Below are 17,140 nucleotides of genomic sequence, written 5' to 3' on the forward strand. Positions count from 1 at the left end.
ACCCTAAACCTAACCCTTAACCTAACCCTAAATCTAACCCTAAACCTAACCGTTAATGTAACGCTAAACCTAACGCTAACCCTTAACCTAACGCTAAACGTAACCCTAACGCTCTAAACCTAACCCTAACCCTTAACCTAACCCTAACCCTAAACCTAACGCTTACCTTTATGTGAATCGGCTTGCTTTAATTTTAATTTTATTTCAATTTTTAATTTTTTTCGTCACGCTGTGATGACGTCAAATGCGCGCTTTCGTCGGGCGCGATTTTGTCCTCCGCGGTTTTGACGGGTCACGCTTTAGCTGTTCCCTTCGTCTGGCACCACTGCACATGCACACACTGGGAACAGGTTCCAGCTGTTCGTCTGCCTCACTGATGTCTGACTGAAGGCAGCTGATAGCTGCTATACGGCTCTGGTCCCCTCTCTACCTCCAACACAGAGCCCTCATCAGAGCCTTCCCCAGACTCCAGGACTGGCCCATGTTCCTCCCCAGCCTCCTCACTGTCCGAATCCGCTGGCAGGCCACAACACTTTTAGGGAAAAATATAATATTTTGCCTTTTTTAATATTTTCCAAAATATTTCATTCCCACAGTTGATTGCTCTCACTGGCAGAAAACTTCTCTTTGTTTCCAGGTTCTTCACGATGCAGCAATCCTGCCAAACTCCAAGAATTGGAAATCTAGAATTTCTGAACACGGAACGTAAAGTTGAGATGATAGGCTGTAGCCAGAGCAAACGTTCCCCCCTATTGAGTTTCAGCTAATTTGATGCCTAGACAGGTTTTTTTTATTTCATCTTTCTCCTTTATCGTTCCTCTGAATTACGGCCCCTTTTTTTTTTTAATGAGCTGAGCTGCCACGTTCAGCTCCTGGCTGGCTCTCCACCTAATGATCTGTGGCGCCATGGAAGTTGGTTCCATCTGAAAAACGATTGAATCAACAAGCTATAAATTGCACATTGAAGGTAATTTTCAGCCTCGCATACAAGGGCTAGCCATTTACAGCAGCTGCAAAATGATTCCTCGGTTATTCCCCCCCGCCACCCTTCCAAAGTATATGTGCATGGGAAGAAATGGGCCGGTTCAGTCTGTGCAAGGAAATAATCATACGCTAAAACTTTCATGTGCAAATTTGCTCTTTTGACCTTGTCTTGTTCTGTGCTGGCATGCCAGAAGCACTTCCCTGTTTCTGGAAAGCATCCAGACTGGGCCATCATTGAGATTACATCATCACTAGTTGCCAGAATCCAGAGGCTGAAGATAGCAAGAGATTTAATTGTTGTTTTTTTAATCATGCTTAACGGTTCAGAATCAGGATCTACGACAGTGAAGGCTAACCTTTTTGTCGCGGTGAAAGCGTGTGCGTGCCCGGATCCATAATGCAATGTGCGTGTGACCCACTGCCCCCTTGTGCATGCACGCTTGCCCCCCCGCTACCCCATCCCATGTGCTCTCGTGCTCCCTCCTCCCCTGCGCATGTGCATGCGACCCTCTCAATAGAAATTGTATTTTACTGTGGAAAGAGAGTTTATAATTAAGGTGACCAGATGTCCCGCTTTTGGCAGGACAGTCCCGCTTTTGAACAATTTGTCCCGCATCCCGCGGCGTTTTTAAAAAGTCCTGGTTTTTTTAAATTTTTAATCAAGAACCCTCCCCCCCCGGGTCAATTGTGTCCCTCTTTACCAATGTTAAAATCTGGTCACCTTATTTATGATGTCTGTAGTGGGGAGGAAGAGGGGATGAAAGGGAAGGCAATATTTTGGTGCAGACTTTCAGAGATCCGTTTATGTAAACAGAGCTAAATTGAAAATTGTGCTTGGTAAGATTAGGTAGGCAAGAAAAATCAATACACAAATATGAGAAAACACAGCACGACATCACCTAGAAGCATTCGCCCACAAGTGAAATGTTTGATTTAAGTAAAACTCAGTTCTATCGGGGTGAAATGCTACTGCTTCAGACCGGTTCTCCCAAAACCAGTAGTAAAAAAATGCTACCGGTTCAGGCAAACTGGTATCTCCCACAATCAGCTATGATGCACGATTTATATTAGCTAGAAAGCAGGATTTAAATCATATGGCACAGCGGATTTCCCCCCCCCTCGCTGTTAGCTTACAGTTGCAGGCGCATTCAGTAGCAGGTTCCGCCCACTTGCCTGGACATCATCATATCCATTTTTGAAGCTCTGCGCATGCGCGGAAGGTGAGAGCATACTCTCATTGTACATGCTCACATTGCTACCGAACGGGTAGCAAAGATAAATTGATTTCATCCCTGAGTTCTAACCCAGATTTTATAGCTCATGTCTAAATTAGAGAGAGAGAGAGGGAGAGGGAGAGAGAGAGGGAGGGAGGAAGAGAGAGAGAGAGAGAGAGAGCTGGGAGGATGGAAACACAGAACAACAATGAAAACAAAAACTATCATTTATGGGACTCACCGGTTGGCATTTACTTTGTTTTCACTGAATTTTAATGCTTTGTCCCTAATGAAGTTATCACCATAATTGATTTTTTTCCCACTGTCCCATTGAGATGTTAGTTGTTGTGCACCGAGACCAGCTGTATTTGAAAACCCAGAATTCTAAATTTCAGATTATACTCTCTCATTCCCAAGGGCAAAAGACTCTTTTTGTCATGGCATGATGGATGCTTGAAAATTATCGATGACTCACTTAGAAAGCTCTAGAAATCCCACCGAGTCATGAAAACTTCCGTACGGTGTGACGATCAAGGTTTCTGTCTTAACGCTGAGTCAGAAGTATAGATTTTTCTTTTCTAATGGAGGAGGAACCATGGATTGTCATGTTGCCATTATCCATAGAAAAGCAGAAATCGTCACTGGGGCATTAAATCGTTTCTTCAAGCATCTATTTTATTATGTTTAACGTAATATCGTTCAGATCCAACACAGCGCTTGTCAAATTGAAACACTTAGCCTCCTACAACAAGAGTCATCGGTGTATTCACACAATGTGACAGAGGTGGGTTTCAAAAATTGTTCGAACCTACTCTGTGGGTGTGGCCTCCTTTGTGGGAGTGGCTTGCCACCCATGTGACTGGATGGGAGTGGCTTGCCGCCCATGTGACCAGATATGAAGATGCCGACGATACTTATCAGAACCACCTTAAATTACCTCACACACAGCACTGGCCTGCATAAGAATATGATGTAAACTTGTTTTTTAAAAGGCATCTTTGGTTTGCGTTAAAACAACTTCAACACACGCAATGTTCTGATTGCACCATAAACGCAGGAGTCATCCTTACCTTTCACAGAGGCACTGAGTTTTATAAATATGAGCATGATAGTGTAGAATAATCATATCCAAGGACCAGTGGTGGGTTTCAAAATTTTTTGGAACCTCTTCTGTAGGTGTGGCCTGCTTTCCGGGTCCACTGGTAGAACCTCTTCTAACCGGTTCGGTAGATTTGATGAACCGGTTCTACCGAATAGGTGCGAACTGGTAGGAACCCACCTCTGCAATGTGACATGCATGGTTGGTTCTAATAAAGGAGAATATTTGTAGGTCTGGGTTTGTAAATCAGGGGGCCTTGATGCTCTCTGAGCTGGATTGTTTTCTTGCTTCTACACTGATGACGTTACCTAGTTTGGTAATGAAACATTTGCAAGAAAACAGCTAAGCTCAGAGTGACCCTTCATGGTTGGATCTTTCGCGATTCAACATTTTAAACCCCCCCGGCCCCCAAGAGCACTCTAGAAGCCTTCTAAAGGTGTCTTTTTTTGACAAAAAACAGGCCTGTTTTTGCGAAAAATGGGCTGGTTTTTTTATTGTTTTTGCCCCCCCCCCCCGGAGCACTCTGAAAGCATCCTAAAGGCTATTCATGCATGATCTCCAAGGTCCCTTCCAACTCTATTATTCTGTAACAATAATCTAATCCCTGAAATGGAGTTAACAAAATGCGATCGTCTTTTTCCAGAACCATACAATGCCTCAAGCAAATAAAAAGGGAAAGGAAGGCAGTTAAAAATTTATAACCCTGTTGATCTTGTACAGCTGATCATCACCTACTTGTTTTGATCAGAATAGAACTGGAAGGGACCTTGGAGATCCTCTAGTCCACCCCTCCCCGCTCCAATCTATTCTTTAAAACTTCCAGTGTTTGAGCACCCACCACTTCTGGAGACAAGTCCACTGATTAATTGTTCTCACTGTCAGGAATTTTATTCTTAGTTCTAGGTTGCTTTTCATCGATTGATTTCCATCCATTGTTTCTTGTCTTGTCCCCAGGTTATCATCTTTTTGTATCTCTTTGTATTTCAAGTTTTTTTAAAAAGATCCGATTCTTAAATGAGTTAGAAAAACACCCACAGTAATGAAAGAGGAAAGTTTTAGTCCATATATTACAGAGAATAATCAAAGAAAAAAAAGTAGAAGGAAACTTAATCCGTTCATTTTCAAAGGCTTGCATAAATTCCATCCATAAAAATAGCATTTAAAAAGTAAGATAACCCATTGTTCAAAACCAGTCCAAATTTAATTCCGTCACTTATTTCTTCTGTTCTCCAATTTAAATTAGTTTTAAGTTTTTTTGTAGGCAGTCACTTTTAAAACAGTAAAAATTCCTCAGCAGCTGAAAACACTTTCTCTTTCCGTATCCTTCCGTTTTGGAGCCGCCCTGACCTCATCAGCCATTTGGCTGGATTTTTTGTCACCGGCTTGAAGAGATTCTCTTGGATCAATCAGAGACTTTGCGATGTCCCTGTGATCAGCAAGATGTATTCTTCCTGTTCACCCTCTCTACAGGATGGTTTAGGTCTGTTTAGACCACCCAGAGACAAAAGTGTCGACTGCAATCTCAGAGCATTGAGATCGCATGCTGTGTCGTCGCGACTTCGGCTCCTCCCTCTCCCCAGGTTATCATCTTTTAACCACCCCATAATCCCTTGTGGGGTGGAGTCTCGGCAACTGAATGAAGCTAGCAGAGTGTCCTAAGGGCTGGATGTCTTTCTTGATGCCGAGGCAGAGTTTTGTTCAGCAGATATATTCTCATTGTGTCCCAGAGAGAGAAATATCTGCCTCTACCCAGGATCGAACTCACAGCCTTCTGGTTGTGAGGTGAGAGCTTCCCCTCTAGGCCACTGCACCACTCCTTTGTCTTGCCCTCTGGTGCTTTGGAGAATAGCTTGATCCCCTCTTCTTTGTGGAAACCCCTGAGATATTGGAACACTGCTATCATGTGACTTCTAGTCCTTCCTTTATCTACTCTCAATTCCTGCAACCGTTTTTTTTCCTGTGCTGATATTCACTTTCTTTCTTCTCACCTTCTTAGCTATCGTTGGAACAAATTATGCCCAGGGCTTGTGAGAGCGTTCAATTTTCCTTGCATATTATTACATCTTGTGTAATCTCCATCTTCAGCCATAATCACTAGTGATACTTATTATCTTGTTAGCGCTTTCGCTTGCGGTGGACTTGACAAATTGGCTCCCGTGACATTTTGTGCAGCGAGTAATCAGAAAGCCATTGTTCCATTGAGAAGGCCGAGACTTTATCTGAACAAAAGAATGTCATCGGACGCATTTAGAAAGAGTTAAGGGTTTCCCTCTGGCGCGCATCGGAAGAAAACGGTGACACACTGGAAGAATATGAGAGGAAGAGTTAGATAACACCGATGATCCTCGGTTTACGACCATTTGTTTAGTGGCCAAGGTTACCAGGGGGAAAAAAAGGGACTTTTGAACAGGGGTGAAATCCAGCAGGTTTTGAAAGGTTCCGGAGAACCGGTCGCGGAAATTTTGAGTAGTTTGGAGAACCAGCAAATGCCACCTCTGGCTGGCCCCAGAGTAGGGTGGGAATGGGGATTTTGCAGTGTCCTTCCCCTGCCATGCCCGCCACGCCATGCCCACCAAGCCACACCACGCCTACCAAGCCACGCTCACAGAACCAGTAGTAAAAACATTGAATTTCACCACTGCTTTTGACCATTTTTCACACTTACAACCATTTCAGTATCCCCGTGGGCCCACGATCAAAATGTGGATGCCTGGCAACTGATTCATATTTATGACGGTTGAAGTGTCCCAGGGTCACGGGATCAACTTTTGTGACTTTTGGATAATGGAGGAACCAGATTTACTTTCCAATCTTGTTACCAAAGGTGCTGGTCATCATCTTTAAAGCCCTACATGGCCTAGGACCTGGGTACCTGCGAGACCATCTCCTGCCACATACGTCCCTTAGACCTATAAGATCGCACAGGATGGGCCTTCTCCGGGTGCCCTCAGCGGGACAATGCCGGCTGGCGATGCCTAGGAGTAGGGCCTTCTCTGTTGCTGCTCCGGCCCTATGGAATGAGCTGCCCCCAGGGATCCGGGCCCTCTCCAATCTCATGGCCTTTTGCAAAGCCATTAAAACCTGACTTTTCTGGCAGGCCTTCTGATTGGGTGTTTGTTGCGTTCTTTTTTAACTTTGTGTGTCCTATTGTTTTTAAGTTCCTTTAATTTCTTTTATTCTGTAAGCCGCCCGGAGTCCTTCGGGATTGGGCGGCATAGAAACCTAATAAATTCAATTAAATTCAATACTAATTTAGTACATGCAGGGATTCACTTCATAGCAGGAAACGTCTTTAAATGGGGCAAAACTCATTCAGCGACTGTCTAAGCTTAGCAGCAGAAATTTTGGGGTCAATTGTGGCCGTAGGTTGAGGACTACCGATACCAGGGATAGCTAACCTTTTTTGCACACGCAACAGTGTACACAAATGTGCCCACACCAATAATGCAATGCACATGCAACACCCCTGTGCTCCCTCGCCCCCCCTCCCCTGCACATACGCACACGACCCCCCATGCCCCATTTTGGGCTTAGCAGGCCTCCCTGAAGCCTCCTGGAACCAAAAACGGGGCACAGGAGATGCTGCACACCCCATTCTCCCAGCACGTGCGTGTGCCTCTCACTCATGTGTGGTCAGCATGACTAAATGCCAAAGGTGCATGGAACGCTGTTACCTTCCCACCAAAGGTGGTTCCTATTTTTCTACTTGCATTTTTAACCTGCTTGGCAGAGCCAAGGTGGCGCAGTGGTTAAATGCAGCACTGCAGGCTACTTCAGCTGACTGCAGTTCTGCAGTTTGGCTGTTCAAATCTCACCGGCTCAGGGTTGACTCAGCCTTCCATCCTTCCGAGGTGGGTAAAATGAGGACCCGGATTGTTGTTGGGGGCAATATGCTGACTCTGTAAACCGCTTAGAGAGGGCTGAAAGCCCTATGAAGCGGTATATAAGTCTAACTGCTATTGCTATTGCTATTCAAACTGCTAAGTTGGCAGAAGCTGGGACAAGTCACAGGAGCTCACTCCATTACACGGTGCTAGGGATTTGAACCGCCAAATTGTCGACCTTTTGGATTGTCAAGCTCAGTGTCTTAGCTACTGAGCCACCTAAGGAACTCTATCAGAAGACAATTAAAGAGCCTAAGCTTGGGACAATGGATTCCCAATGAGGCATGGATGAGGACAATCTTATTACTGTGGCAGTTAATATAGCATCTTGGGCTAGGTTCCAATGTATGCTAGAAAGTTAACTTTATCTTAGTCGTTGCTTAGCAACATTGTCCTATTCCCAAATTATATGCAGCATAGGTGGTGCAATACTACTTGGAACATAATATTCCAGATCTACTTATTCTGTGTACACTGAACTGAAGCTATTTCCTGTCTCCCAGTTGATTATGAGCTATTTGCTAATGTTCATAAAGGTTTGTTTACCCCAAGATCAATGTAAGTAGAAATGCATATTATGCTTGCCCCCCCCCCCCCCGGCACCAATTTTTGGGTTCTTAAAATAACCCCAGAGTGGTTGGGTTAGCCTGCAGATGTACAGTATATGTCACCAATTACTGCCTAACACCCCTTCTAGGTTTTCATGGGGGGCTGGGGGAAGGGAAGTTTAAATATCATTTGAGAAATACAATACGTGTGAAAACATCCTGTCCTTTAATGTTATGAGAACACTGGCCATATGCTTTGCACACACTGTAGATAGCATTGCACTGTTTAACAAAATGAAATTCAACGGTGAAAAGGGTAAGGTTCTACATTTAGGCACCAAAAACGAAATGCACAGGTACAGTATAGGTGGTACCTTGCTCAATAGTAGCAACGGTGAGAGGGATCTTGGAATCCTAGTGGACAATCATTTAAATATGAGCCAGCAGTGGGCAGCAGCTGCCAAAAAAGCCAACACAGTTCTAGGCTGCATAAACAGAGGGATAGGATCAAGATCATGTGAAGTGTTGATACCACTTTATGATGCCTTGGTAAGGCCACACTTGGAACACTGCATTCAGTTTTGGTTGCCACGATGTAGAAAAAATGTGGAGACTCTGGAAAGAGTGCAGAGAACAGCAACAAAGATGATTAGGGGACTGGAGGCTACAACATATGGAGAACGGTTGCAGGAACTGGTTATGTCTAGTTTAATAGAAAGAAGGACTAGGGGAGACATGATAGCAGTGTTCCAATATCTCAGGGGTTGCCACAAAGAAGAGGGAGTCAAGCTATTCTCCAAGACACCTGAGTGTAGAACAAGAAGCAATGGGTGAAAACTAATCAAGGAGAGAAGCAACCTAGAACTAAGGAGAAATTTCCTAACAGTTAGAACAATTAATCAGTGCAACAACTTGCTTCCAGAAGTTGTGAATGCTCCAACACTGGAAGTCTTTAAGAAGATGTTGGATAACCATTTGTCTGAAGTGGTATAGGGCATGTGTGGAGGTACTGGGGGGGGGGGGGTCAGGTGTGCATGTGGGAGGGGTGGGGGGAGCATGGGGGGGTCACACATACATGTGCTTGGGGCAGGGGTGTGCATTGCATTATGATTTCAGTACAAGATGAGAAAAAGGTTAGCCAATACTGCCCTATACCTAAATGGAAAATAAGACCTAACTGCAAAATAAAACCTATCCAGAAAATAAGACCTAACTGTAAAATAAGCCCTAATGCAACTTTTGGAGCAAAAATTAATATAAGAGCCGGGCTTATTTTTGGGGAAATAGGGTAAGCATGTATGCTTCACATATTTAGCAGGTAAGCATGCTGCATGTGTGAAAACATCTCAAACATTCGCTCTTTCTTTCAAGGGAAATGTTGAACATTATATTCTATTTTTATAAACCGAGCAAGAGTTGTTAGAGAGGAAGGGAGGGAGGGAGAACTGTTTTCGTATGGCAATTTTGTTTTTTCAGACATTCTTTCCAACTCAATGGAATATTGGCAGGAAATAAGATACTGATGCTTGAAGACTGTCTGCGATCTGTCTGTCAAGAGGAATCACGCTTGGAAAACTGAACAGAAGGGACCCAAAGCTGGTGAAAGGAAAAGCTCAGGTTTGAAACTGAACTGGGTATTAATAGCAATATCAAAAGCACTTAGACTTATATACCAGTCTGTAGTGTTTCACAGGCCTCTCTAAGCAGTTTACAGAATCCACATCTCATCCTCAACAATCTGATTGACCAACTTCAGAAGGATGGAAGGCTGAGTCAGCCTTGAGTCAGGCAGGATCGAACTCCTGGCAGTGGAGCAGAGTTATCTTGCACTACTGCATTCCGTACTGTGCCAACCGCAGCTCTTATTAATAGAAAGGAAGTGCTAATAGTAGGTTAGGATTGAACCGTGCCCTCTGAGTTTGGTTATTTCCCTATAGACATTTCATTACCCAACTAGGCAACATCATAAGTGCTACTACCTTACCTAATTGGGTAAGGAGATGTCTGCAAGAAAACATCCAAGCTCAGAGAGCACCAAGGACCTCAAAGAACTGTATATTCCTGAGGGTTAGGTGAAATAACTCTTGTGCGTGCTAGTTGTTCCCGATTCTGGGGGGCATTTCAAAGCCAAAGAGCCAGCGCTGTCCGAAGACATTTCCGTAGTCATGTGACCAGCATGACTAAACTCCGAAGGTGCATGTAACGCTGTTCCCTTCCCACCAAAGGTTGTTCCTATTTTTCTACTTCCATTTTTAAATGCTTTCGAACTGCTAGGTTGGCAGAAGCTGGGACAAGTAATGGGAGCTCACTCCATTACGCGGCGCTAGGGATTCGAGCTGCCAAACTGCTGACCTTTCTGATCGACAAGCTCCGTGTCTTAGCCACTGAGCCACCACGTCCCTTCCTGAGGGTTACCCCCACCCCCAAAAATATTTCAATCTAAATTCACCCACTCCAAGCATTGCTATGAGGGAGGCAGATGGGCAGTGGCTCAGAATGATGCCAAGCAGTCTAATCTCTCTTCTCCTGGTGATGTGACCCAGAACAGAACATCTGCTGTCCACCCATAGTCCCAGGACTCATAGACCCATAAACACAGAGAGATGCAAGACAAGAGAAGCCAGAAATGCAACTAGACCCAGCTCAGTAAGAAAATACAAATGCCTCCTGTGGCCATTGCTGGTAAAGGGAGTGAGAAGGATTTCAGAAGCCTTGTTCTGCATGTTTTCACTACTTTGACATGTTTTCTATGTCAAAGGCTGATGGGGCCAATACTGTTAAAAATGGCATTTAGGCAGGGTTGCCCCTGTGGCTTTTGGCTAGGCGGATTTACCCAGCAGGATAGGATAGGATAGGATAGGATAGGATAGGATAGGATAGGATAGGATAGGATAGGATAGGATAGGATAGGATAGGATAGGACAGGACAGGACAGGACAGGACAGAATAGAATAGAATTCTTTACTGGCCAAGTGTGATTGGAGACACAAGGAATTTGTCTTTGGTGCAATGCACTCAGTGTACATAAGGAGAATAAGAATACATTCATCAAGAATAAAAAGATCCAACACTTAGTGATAGTCAAGGTTACTAATAAGCTATCAATGTTATTCAGCTATCAATGTTAATAAGCTATCAATGAAGCACGATGTGCCTCCACCTCTGAGAAACCTTAGATCCCTAATTTAAACTGTAACTCATAAAAGCATCAGATTAATAGAGTCGGAAGGGACCATGTAGATCATTTAGTCCAACCCTCACCCACCCAAGCAGGAGATCCTACACCATTTCAGACAAATGGCAGTCCAGTTTCTTCTTGAAAGCCTCCAGTGATGAAGCTCCCACAACTTCCGAAGGCAACTTCTGTTCCGTTGGTTGATTGTTGTCGCTATCATAAAATTTCTCCTTATTTCTAGGTTGAATCTCTCCTTGGTCAGTTTCCATCCATGATTCCTTGTCTGGCCTTCAGGTGCTTTGGAAAATAGCTTGACCTCCTCCTCTCTGTGGCAGCCCCTCAAATATTGGAAGACAGCTATCATGTCTCCCCTGGTTCCTTCTCTTCTTTTCACTAGACTAGCCATGCCCAGTTCCTGTAACCGTTCATCATATGTTTTAATCTCCAGTCCCCTAATCATTCTGGTTACTCTCCTCTGCATTCTTTCTAGAGTCTCAACATCTTTTTTATAGTGTGGTGACCAAAACTGGATTCAGTACTCTAGGTGTGGTCTTACTAAAGCTTTATAGAGTGGTATTAAGACCTCACTTGATCTTGATTATATCCCTCTGTTAATGCAGTTTAGGATTGCATTGGAGCAGTGGTGGGATTCAATATATTTTTAATGCCAGTTTTGTGGGCATGGCTTAGTTGGCATGGCAGGAGAAGGTTACTGCAAAATCCCCATTCCCTCCCCATCCCACTAACCTGCTTTCCAGCTCTGTTCTCCTGTTCAGGGCAATAAAAGAATATCAGCTAGAGGCAGTGGGGGCATGGCCAGCCTGTTTGCCAGTTCTCCGAACTACTCAAAATTTCCGCTACCGGTTCTCCAGAACTGGTCAGAACTGGCTGAATACCACCTCTGCATTGGAGAGTGAAATTACATCCTTGAAAATTGTGGATGCTGAACCTAAAGGACATGGCGGGCCTATCAAAATGTGCTTGAGGTTTCCATGCTCCTGAGGATTTGATGCCCCGATTCATAATAGGACTGGTTCTTGAGAGTTTTAACCTTCTTTAATTCCTTTTTTTTCCTGCTTCTGGAGCTTAAAACTTCACTGGCTTCATTCTGCAAGTCCTCTGATTTTCTGATCTCACTCCAGAGCAGGCAAGAGATGAGATTTCCCTTGGGAAAACTGCAAATAACAGATAATCATTAGATTGCCCGCTGTTCAGCCCTCAATCCCTTTGATGAATCTGTAAACTCACTGCATGCTGAGGTTGAATAATAGCAGGGCCCGGTGCCTAAATTATGTGTATATTTTATGGACCTTTTTTTAAAAAAAAAAGTCACTGCATGTTCTTTTCTTGTTCCCTGCTTTCATTCTTGGTTCCATTAAAGAAATGGAAATGATATGCCATAAATACAATTGCCAATATTAATGGGAGAAGCTACACACAGTGCTGAGTTAAAAGTGCCTTTTGCTTTATCGTTCTGGCGTCTCTCTGGATGATTCTGAACATTCCCTTTATGAATATGCAGAATTTCTGAGACTTTTTTCCCCATTCATTTTAGCAAAAAGTTACATTCTATAAACATGGAGTAATTATATAACCATATTTGCTGATCATAGTCCTATAGTCTTCCGTAAGATGATTAGGAGACTAAAACATACGATGAACAGTTGCAGGAACTGGGCATGGCTAGTCTAGAGAAGAGAAGGAACCAGGGGAGACATGATAGCAGTGTTCCAGTATTTGAGGGGCTGCCACAGAGAGGAGGAGGTCAAGCTATTTTCCAAAGCACCTGAAGGCCAGACAAGGAATCATGGATGGAAACTGACCAAGGAGAGATTCAACCTAGAAATAAGGAGAAATTTTCTGACAGTGAGATCAATCAACCAATGGAACAGAAGTTGCCTTTGGAAGTTGTGGGAGCTTCATCATTGGAAGTTTTCAAGAAGAGATTGGACTGCCATCCAGATGAGCCGAGGTGGCGCAGTGGTTAGGGTGCAGTACTGCAGGCCACTTCAGCTGACTGTTATCTGCAGTTCAGCGGTTCTAATCTCACCGGCTCAAGGTTGACTCAGCCTTCCATCCTTCCAAGATGGGTAAAATGAGGACCCAGACTGTGGGGGTGATATGCTGACTCTGTAAACCGCTTAGAGAGGGCTGAAAGCCCTATGAAGCGGTATATAAGTCTAACTGCTATTGCTAACTGCTATCTGTCATAAATGGTGTAGGGTAGTGATGGCTAACTTTTTTGTCATCGTGTGCTTGGTTACTTTGCTCCTCCTCTCCCAGCCACCTGTTGGAATGACCTTGGTTCTCACAGGAAAACTTCTTATTTTGACTATAACACCCCAGCTAAGTATTTCTCTCCCTGTTCCAACTAGGGGCAGCCCTGAAACCTCAAAGGTGACCCCAGTTACGTTCGTTCCAGGGTTGGCATCAGACTTAATTCCACTAGCATTTCCAGCTACCATATATGAAAGACACCATAGACTTCCCAAAAGAACTGAATTTCCTAATTTTAGCCACCATGGATGTTGAGGCACTATATGCCGTCATCCCTCACAGACATAGATTTCACACCACTCAAAACTTCATCCCTGATACCAAAGTAGCATACTTTACCACCAGATCATGTGACTTTATATGACCAATAATTTGTACCTACAAATGAGCGTGGCTCCTTCATGTTATCATCTTGATAGCCAATCTAGAACAATGCTTTCTCAAATCTTATCTCCTGCTTTATTTGAGATACACCTATGATATTTTCATCGTCTGCAGCCATGGGGATGAAGAACCTTTCACCAAATTCCATTATGAATAACAGAACAGCAGAGGTGGAAGGGACTGTGGAGGTCTTCTAGCCCGACCCCCTACTCAAGCAGGAAACCCTAGAGCAGTGTTTCTCAACCTTGGCAACTTGAAGATGTCCGGGACTTCAATTCCCAGAATTCCCCAGCCAGCAAATGCTGGCTGGGGAATTCTGGGAGTTGAAGTCCAGACATCTTCAAGTTGCCAAGGTTGAGAAACACTGCCCTAGAGTATTTCACACAAATGACTTTTGATTGCTTCAATAGGTTCCATCCCAATGATACAAAGAAGATTAGCATGGCCCCTGCGCGAGGATGACATGCAAATTTGTGAAGCGTTCTATATTTTTGACTTGTAAAAAGGTTAAAGCATTTTGGATAAAAATATGGTGGATTATGCAAAATGTTCTTAAAAAAAGGATAAAGTTTACCCCTCAGTTATTTTTGTTATGTATAATTACTGATTGTACAGTTATAGAGACTAACTTGATTTTGCATTTAATAACTGCAGCAAGACTGTTGGTGGCACAATAGTGGAAGAAGGAAGATTTGCCTACTATTCAAGAATGGACATTGAAAGTAACAAACCTAGCTGAGATGGCTAAAATATTAGCATATCTCAAGGACCATTCCAATGAGAGATATAAACTGGAGTGGAGAAGATGGATTGACTATACTCAAAATAAATACGGGACTAATAAATTCCAGATAGCTTATGACTGAGGCAACAAGGAATGACATAACCTGTTTAGAGTTAGCCTAGCAAAGAGGAGTTAAAGCTCAAATGATAGAGGATATTAATTTTCTACTTTTAAGTTTACTTTAGAATATTTTTGTTAAAAGATTTATATGTATTGGTTCTGGGAAGTCGGGGGGAGGGAAGGTTGGGAGGGGTGGAGTTTGGGTGGGGGGGTAGGGGGAGGGAAGTAAACATTTGTAAAAGTTTTTTTTTTTAATTTTCAATAATAGGTTCCATCCCACCAACAACCTAACTAAGTAACAAGTCATGATAAAACTATACAATGGATGCCTAAACACCATGATGTAAAAAATAAAACACCTTTCATTGTGTATCATGCATACCTGCTCCTGACTTCCATGCAAAACACATTACCAAATTCGTCATCTAGAGAGAGGCTCTATGCTGCTGCAGCAGCATTTATTCTAATTTACCTGGACAGAGATGCTCAATTGATGAAATTGAATCTGGCATTCAGGACACCGAACTATCCGCACATGAAGATCAATAGATAAATAAATAGGGTCAGATTGATTCACGGGGAGGGCCCATTAAAAGACAGATGACAGAAGATTCGGGTTGTCCCCTACAGCTCACATTTCAAACCATTCACACAAATGATTAATAATCTTCTGTATAATGCAATGACACTGCACTTTCCCAAGTACTGAGTGACAGATCCATCCATGCTTGCCTACAATTTACCCAACCTGAAAGAGATTCTCACTAGCAATGGGAAATAACAGGACAATGATGCTAATACACCCTGCAACAAACTTGGATGGCTGATTTGCCCCCACATTTATACCAATCATGGACCCAATGTCTTCACACACAAGACTGGAGGCCCTTCCATATATTCTTCTTGTAATGAGATGCCTTCAGCTTCCAGCAATGCCTCCCTGAATTCTGGCTAGGTCAAATCTTGTGCCAAAGAACGAAGGGAGAAAACTTTGACAGCAAGACTCAAAACAAGGACAAAGGAATGTCAAAGGAAACTCCAAAGCACTTTCCAATTTTTTTTGGAGAAATGAGATTTCAACTCCACCACTGTGGGAGAAGTTGTTGAACTCACATACATTAAAATGTGCCAGGCGATCTCAGAAGGTGAGTGTCCTTGGTGCTTTCTGAGCTTGGTTGTGTTCTTGCAGACATTTCATTACCTAAACTGCGTAACATCATCAATTCTCGTAGGGAGTTAGAGCAAACCCTGCTCCCTACTAACACTGATGATGTTATTTAATTTGGGTAATGAAATGTCTTCAAGCTCAGAGAGCACCAACGACCCCTCATTTCAATCCTGAGCTACAAAAATTCTCCTTTATTGATATCTCTCAACACACAGTGGTTCATTTTAAGACCTATTATGATTGATAAGGTGCCTATGATATATAACCTGCAGTTGTTTAACCAACATATATTTTCTTCTCTCCTTCGCCCATCACCTCAAAATCTCAGTGTAAATCACACATCAACCCAGCCACACAATGCATCCCATAAGATATAGGCTGCAATTCGCAAGAGCTTCTGCCTTTTCATAAAATGTGCTAGTCAGAAAAGATGTTACCAAGTCAGAATAACAGAGTTGGAAGGGACCTTGGAGCAGGGGTGAAATTCAGCAAGTTCTGACAGGTTTTGGAGAACCCATAGTGGAAATTTTGAGTAGTTCAGAGAATTGGCAAATGCCACCTCTGGCTGGCCCCAGAGTGGGATGGGGATGGAGATGTTGCAGTATCCTTCCCCTCCTATGCCCACCAACACACATCATGCCCACCAAGCTATGCCCAAAGAATCGATAGTAAAATAAAATTGAATTTCACCACTGCCTTGGAGGTCTTCTAATCCAACTCCTTCTTGATTCTTCAGTTGGAGGAAAATAGAGGAAATACAGCTCTCAGAGAATTCTCCCATGAAATCCAAAATGCATCTATGACCAATTGTGTTCTCTCCTTCCTTCTGTCTGTGAGATGTGGAGAAGCAGGAGAAAATCCTTGCAGTGGGAAAGGATAAACAGCTGCATTTGGCTTGAAAGGCCACACATATTGAGAAAACGAATCTTCTACGTATACCAAGTCCTACTTTGAGAGATATAGTTTTTTATAATTACTGTATTCACATATTATTTAATTTATGCATTGTGCAGTATTATGGCTGATTATACATAAATCAATAATAGCTTTATAATTTAATTTTTTTAACAGGATGGTGGACCCCTGCAAAGCAAACCATCAACACATTTTTTCCATTTGCAATTATTCTCCTAGGTCCCACATCTTTCTTTCTATCAAAATGAAAATTATGGTTGGTAGTTTTCTGGGTCAGGTTGCTAAGGATTGTTTGAAGACTGTGAAAAGCCCAGAGGCAAAATGATCTTTTGAGCACTTCACTTACTCTAATTCCCTTCTTGTTGCTTCTTACATTTCCCCCCTCTCTCTTTCTCTCTCCCCCTCTCTCTCCCTCCCTCCTTCATCTCTCTCTCCCCCTCCCTTCTCTCTCTCTCTCTCTCTCTCTCTCTCTCTCTCTCTCTCTCTCTCTCTCTCTCTCTCTCTCTCTCTCTCTCCACAGAAATCAGTAACCTGGAAACTGGGAAATGTATAATACCTAATGAATTCTTGCCCCTATTTATTTTATTTGTTCATTTGTATCCTGTCTTCATTATTTTCACAAATAACTCAAGGTGGTGAACATACCTA

The 17,140-nt window shown here is 43.2% G+C and overlaps 1 pseudogene; it reads left to right on the forward strand.

The window, feature by feature from the left end:
• Positions 1 to 13,958: 13,958 nt before the first annotated feature.
• On the forward strand, positions 13,959 to 14,058 carry LOC148049127 (U6 spliceosomal RNA; annotated as a pseudogene).
• The last annotated feature ends 3,082 nt before the right edge of the window (positions 14,059 to 17,140 follow it).

The sequence above is a fragment of the Thamnophis sirtalis genome, unplaced genomic scaffold (assembly GCF_051295495.1).
Source record: "Thamnophis sirtalis isolate CommonGarterSnake01/CBP01778 unplaced genomic scaffold, rThaSir2_p1.2 scaffold_2, whole genome shotgun sequence".
Taxonomy (NCBI): domain Eukaryota; kingdom Metazoa; phylum Chordata; class Lepidosauria; order Squamata; family Natricidae; genus Thamnophis; species Thamnophis sirtalis.